This window comes from Anastrepha ludens, chromosome 5, assembly GCF_028408465.1.
Source record: "Anastrepha ludens isolate Willacy chromosome 5, idAnaLude1.1, whole genome shotgun sequence".
NCBI classification, from domain to species: domain Eukaryota; kingdom Metazoa; phylum Arthropoda; class Insecta; order Diptera; family Tephritidae; genus Anastrepha; species Anastrepha ludens.
In genome coordinates, this window is record NC_071501.1 from 15891840 (window position 1) to 15898269 (window position 6430).

The window sequence follows — 6430 nt, forward strand, 5'->3', positions numbered from 1 at the left end:
TTTCACATATATCAAGACGAAAATGTTGTTTGGGTAGATTTTGCCGTTTTTCAGCAACTTTCGCTCTCCTCTTTTCGGCTGTAAATTCAAACTTGAGTGCGATTTTTTCACCCAATTTCTACGCTTTTTACCTGTAGATATGTTTCCTCGTTGTTATTAACTTTTAGGCGCTGTGCATCTATTTTTAGCCTGCATACAGGCTTTCATACATTTTAGTACCTAAAAAAAGCAGCTGGTGTCTCAGTAAACTGCCGGTTTTTTGCGCGTATATTTCCAAGCGCTTCTTGTTACCGTTATCTTTACTTTATTTTTACTGTTAGTTTTTGCTGCCGTACTTGGGCGTTGCACAGATAAGCCGCTGAAGCCTTGTGATTTATATGTGTCCACCTGTTTCTTCGCTCTGCTACATTGACAGTATTTTACCACTTTTTGTTCCACAACTTGTAGTGTTTTTGCAAACAGGCGATAACTTTGTTTTAGAGGTAAATGATTTTAACAAGAACACACTTGTCTAATCACATAAAGTGGTTGAAATCATTTTTCAACACTCTTTCAGACGCCAATGTATTTCTTTGTTGTAATGATGCCTTTGTTGTCTCGACGAAAAGGGGCCAAGTTGGTGTAGGCGATTGGAAAAACTGTTGCATACCTCAAGGTGCAGCAATAAAATTTAAAGCACTAGCGGTGAATTGAGTGCAGAAGTAAAAGAATTAAAAATGAATATTGTTTCCAAAATAGTCCAAAGATGTTGCCTACCTTAGGCGGCCTAAGAAAATTTAAAGCCTGGAACAAGTAAAATCGCGTATTTCAAAAGAAATTTCGCATAGAAAAAAATTCCAGAAGACAGATATCCTAAGTTAATCCAAAACGTTGCATACTTCAAGTTGCTGTAATGAAACTGATTGCTTAGAACAGAAACCATTGCATATTTTTAAGTGCAGTAATGAAATTTAAGGCGCTAGCGAATTTTTCAGCAGACAGAAAAAAATTGTAAAGGAAAGCTATTTCAAAAATTCTTGAACAAAATGCAACATTTCAAGGCGCTCTAATAAAACTGATAGCTTAGAAGAGAAATCATTGCATAGTTTTAAGTGAAGCAGTTACATTTAAGGCGCTAGTGGATTTTTCGACAGAGAGAAAAAGAATTGGATAGGAAAGCTATTTCAAAAGTTGTTAAACAAAATGGTGCATACTTGAAGGCGCTTTAATGAAACTGATAGCTTAGAACAAAAACCTTTGCATACTTTTAAGAATTTTTCAGCAGACAGAAAAAAATTGTAAAGGAAAGCTATTTCAAAAATTCTTGAACAAAATGCAACATTTCAAGGCGCTCTAATAAAACTGATAGCTTAGAAGAGAAATCATTGCATAGTTTTAAGTGAAGCAGTTACATTTAAGGCGCTAGTGGATTTTTCGACAGAGAGCATATTTGAAGGCGCTTTAATGAAACTGATAGCTTAGAACAAAAACCTTTGCATACTTTTCAGTGCAGTAATGAAACTTAAGCTGCTAGCGGTTTTTCCTACAGACAAGAAAAATTTGGAAAGGAAAGTTATTTTAAAAATTCTTCAACAAAATGTTTGCATACTTCAAGGCACTTCAATGAAACTAATAGCTTAGAACAAAAACCATTGCATACTTTCAAGTGCAGTAATGAAACTTAAGGTGTTAGCGGAATATTCGACAGACAGAAAAAAAATGTAAAGGAAAGTTATTTCAAAAATTCTTATCTAAAATGTTGCATACTTCAAGGCGCTCTTATGAAACTGAACGTCTAGAACAAAAGCTATTGCATACTTTTAAGTGCAAACATTAAATTTAAGCCACTAGCGGAGTTTTGACCAATAAAAAACAAATTAGAAAGGAAAGTTGTTTTCTTAAATCGCTTTGGCCTGAACCAGTGTTGAGCTATTTGTAAGTCCTCAGGGAGACACAAGTTTGAAATCTACGTTGGCATATTTTGGTTGTTATTGTTGTGAAAGTGGTTCAGTATTTCTTCAGAAATATTCTTAATGAAAGACTAGCGCCGTCTTACAACCACTGCTCTCGTTTGATGTTTTATTTTGTTTTTTTTTGGTTTTTTTTTGTTTTTTTTTTTACTTTTTTTCTTTGCTTGAGTCATATCCATTTTGTTACACCCATTATAGCAGCAAACTTTTTACTTTTATTTCTGAGATTTCATTAATTTGCTGTAGGAAAGGCTTACGGAAAGAGCGAACTCTTGCTCTAACCCGGACATTCGCATAAATAGTGGAAAATACTTCATTTCACTTCCTCTGCCTGACAGCTTCTGCAGATGCGATTGAAATAAATTTAAGTCTGGCTCCCCCATTGTATTGTAAGGGTTGCAGCGATACGTGAGATGTTTGGGCGAGAGCTTCCTAACAGGAAATTCGCCTTCTGGATGCTGTGTGACGGCCAAACATTTTTATGATTTCTCTATACTTTTGCGGCCTCGGTAGGCTAGTGCAGCCTGCCATCCCAGAAGTTGTGGGCTCCAATATCACGTAAGGCACAACCCTCGCACTTTTCCAAACTTACGTACTCTCCTAGTTTCTTCTTCTTCTTAATTGGCGCGATAACCGCTTACGCGATTTTGGGCGAGTTTAACAAAGCGCGCCAGTCGTTTCTTTCTCCTGCTAACCGGCGCCAATTGGACACACCAAGTGAAGCCAAGTCCTTCTCCACCTGATTTTTCTAACGCAGAGGAGGCGTTCCCATTCCTCTGCTACTACCAGCTGATACCGCATCGAATACTTTCAAAGCCGGAGCGTTTGTATCCATTCCGATGATATAACCCAGCCAACGAATCCACTAAATCTTTATTCGCTGCGCTATGTCTATGTCATCCTCAGGCTCATACAGCTCATCGTTCCATCGTCTGCGATACTCACCGTTGCTAACGCGCGAAGGTTGAAAAATCTTGCGCAGAAACTTTTTATCAAACATTCCAAGCGTCGCTTCATCGGATGTTGTCATCGTCCATGCTTCTGCGCCATACGTTAGGACGCGCTTGATGAGAGTTTCTAGTTTCTAAAAAAAACAAAAACAAAAATTCATTCCTTAACCCCAAAGAACCTTAACTTCGAATCCTGTCGTGCGGGAGGAAAGTCAGCGCATTATCTGCATTGTGACTGCAATCGCGGTAATTGCGAGACACACTAAAATTTAGCGAAGTCCTCAACCATCTGTGTGATCCTTCTGCCAAAAAAATGTGAATCACAGATGGCTCTGCGCTCCAAACAGTTCGAAGGCGTTGTACCTAAGGAACGACAGGGCATTCCCACTATTTAGGACTGGAAGCGGTAGGCTAATCACCTACCCTGCCTGAAAGCAAAATAGATTAACGAAACCAACGCAAGACTGAGTCTTGTCGAGGCTCTATGCTCCCAAGTGGAGTGAACAAGAAAAAAAAAATACTTTTTGGGTTGAAGTTTTGAATTGTTTGGTTTTCTAAAACTTCAGTTAAAGTCTTCTGTCATCATCATCAATCCGGGTCTTTGCTTACTCTATCATTTGTCTCCAGTTCGATGTATACCTCGTTTGAGTTCTCCAACAACGTACGTTGGTATACCAAATAACTCAGTCACCCGATCTACGTCATCCAACCATCGGAGTTTTGATCTTCCTTTGCCTCTATTTTTTCTGCTTTTACCCAGTGGAATTTGGGTATATGGGTATGCTTCGTCTGCCCTTATGACATGATAAGCCCATCGTAATCGTAGATGGTTAAGCTTTATTGTCGTGACAATATCTGTGTGATTATACAGTCTTTGAAGCTCGTGATTGTTTCGTATGCTCCAAATGCCGTTTTCGCAAACAGCACCAAATATTTTTCGTAGGATTTTACGCTCGAAAACGTTGAGTTTTCCATAAAAAATGAAATTATTCAAATGCGAATGCAAATATTTAAAAAGTGTTGAAGTAGTCTTGCTAAATCAAGCACTCAGTTATTTTAAGTTAACACAAAAATACCATTTCAAATGAAAAATTCAAGTCCCACCACGATTTAACTAAATTTTATTTACTCAAGAGATTTTCTACTGCACGATTTTTACCAAAAAATCTAAAAATCTACAAATTTTTACAACACCCAAAATTTTCTCAATTTATTTAGTTACATAACCACACACAAACATTTTTTTTATTACATTCCTGTTGTGTATTCTGTTTATTTGGCCAAACCACTTACCTAAATAACCAATTAGAATTACTCGAACCTCTTCACACTTCAACTGCACTGCACCGCAAGCACACACCACAGCACACGCACACCACATACACATACACACATACACTCACTAGACGGCTCACTGGCTGACCCACTCACACTGAGACCCACTCACAGCGAGTGCACCACTCGAAACTTTCAATTTACGTTTGCAATCTAAAAATCTGCTGCTGCTATTTCCGCTTGCAAGCTATACCTCCTATACACATAACAAAGCATGCAAACATACACACACACACACACACACACACACGCACATGCACCCTGATGCTTCTCTAGGCTCGCTTACAAATTGATTTCTGTTGCATTGCAGTAGCCAGTTTTTGTTTCTCCTTTTTCTGCACGTTGAATGACCTCTTTTTTGCTTAGTAGATAAATCGTCTTGAGTGAATGATTTTTTCTTAGTCTTCACGTGGCCAACTTGTTGTAATGGGTATGTGAAAATACAACAAAAATAAAAGCAATTACAACAACCGCAAAGGGTTTAAATGAAAAGACGAAATGTCAGATACAAATCGAAACGGAAATGCAAAAAGCTGTTGAAGGCAAACAAAGTGTCAGTAAACCGCTGAGTGTCAACGGAAAGCCTCAGCAAAGGAAAATGAAATGAGAAAATCACATTAGAATCAAGCGCTGCTGAAAAATTAAAATAAAAATAGCTACAGAAGAAAAAAAAAAATACATAGAGAGTGAAATTCAAAAACCTAGCAACAATGCATGCCATTGAGTTATCTATACCAGCCAAGCGCAAGGGGGGTCGATGTAGGCAGTGCTGCTTTGCCTGCAAGCTCAAGAACCCACCACTTTTGCACTGCTCGCCCTTTTTTTCTACACCTAAACACATCTCAACTAACTCTTCTTTTTGTCTCACTTTTTCTATTTTCACGCTATGCTTATAAATAATTTGTCCTACATTCAGTGTTGCTTGAATGGTGTGCAATTTGTATGGCAGTGTGTGTGTGGCACGGTGTGTTGTAAGCAGGGACAGGTCAATCAACCAACTGTGGCTTTGGGTATGCGCCCATCAACGTAGGCTAAAATGCTGGCCGGGGAGACCGTGTTTTCATTCAGATTGAGTGCTCAAATGGAATAGCGCAAATGTGACGCTTGTGCAATGAGATTTCAGCAGAGTTGTGTTAAATAAATAAAAAAGGCTTCAACTCTTTCGTTAAAGGCGTGCAATTAATAAGGCAAGGGATCTAAAAAGTATGTGACAGTAGAGGCTTGTGCAGTAAGTAATCTTTGTGATTACTTTTTGTCAGTGCTCATCAATACTTATGAAGAGGTGAGGATGTATAGAGTGTGTATCAGTAGTTAAGGTGAAAATATTGGTCTTTGAAGCATTGAAATCCTTTAAAAAATGTGTTGTGGTAAGAGCTTTTTTGTGGCACAATTTCATGCAACCATTTATTGTACTGGCAGTAACATTAATTCAGCTGATATTTTTGCAACCAATAGACTCAAATAATACAATTTGAACAAAACAAGCATTGAATAAAATACGGAAAATTCAAATCCATTGGGCAATCTTTATTATTTTTGTGCAGAACTATTCAAGACATTTAATTTTTAAAGATAATCACTTTCAAATGTTGGCCGCAACTGCGCCATAATTCGGCCATTCGTAAACACCAATACTGAATGACTCGCTGGAGGACTGCATGTGCCATGTAGACGGACATCAGCCATAGCTTTCCAGAAGGGCTCTACAGGCTCACCGTTACAATGCCTTCATTGCTGAAATTAGGCAAAGTAGCAGAAGCCTCTCCTCCTCCGCCCTGTCGAAGAGCGACCCGGTGCTTATGACGGACGCCGGTAAAGAGCGAACGTCATCAGCATTGTCACCCTCCGTCGTGACGGATTCCACTTCCATGTCCACAGGAGCTTCCTTTACTGTCGGCCTTACTTCTCCCAGCACGCCCGTATGTGTAGGGGAATCTCCTCTGGCATTTTTTTGGTAGACCTTAAGGACTACCTTCTCGGAGCCATAGTTGATGTCCCCTTTTGCTTCAGCGAGAGGACTGACAGACTCTGCATTCAGCAGAATCGGCGCTTGGCGATAGGATCCCGCAGTCTTCTCCACCTTAACCACCCTCCAGTTGTGTGTGGAAAGTTTAGGATTGCAGTAGCGGAGGATTTCCTCCATCTCCTTCGAAGCAGGCGTTCCGAGGGGGGCTGAACACGTGCACGCGGACGCAC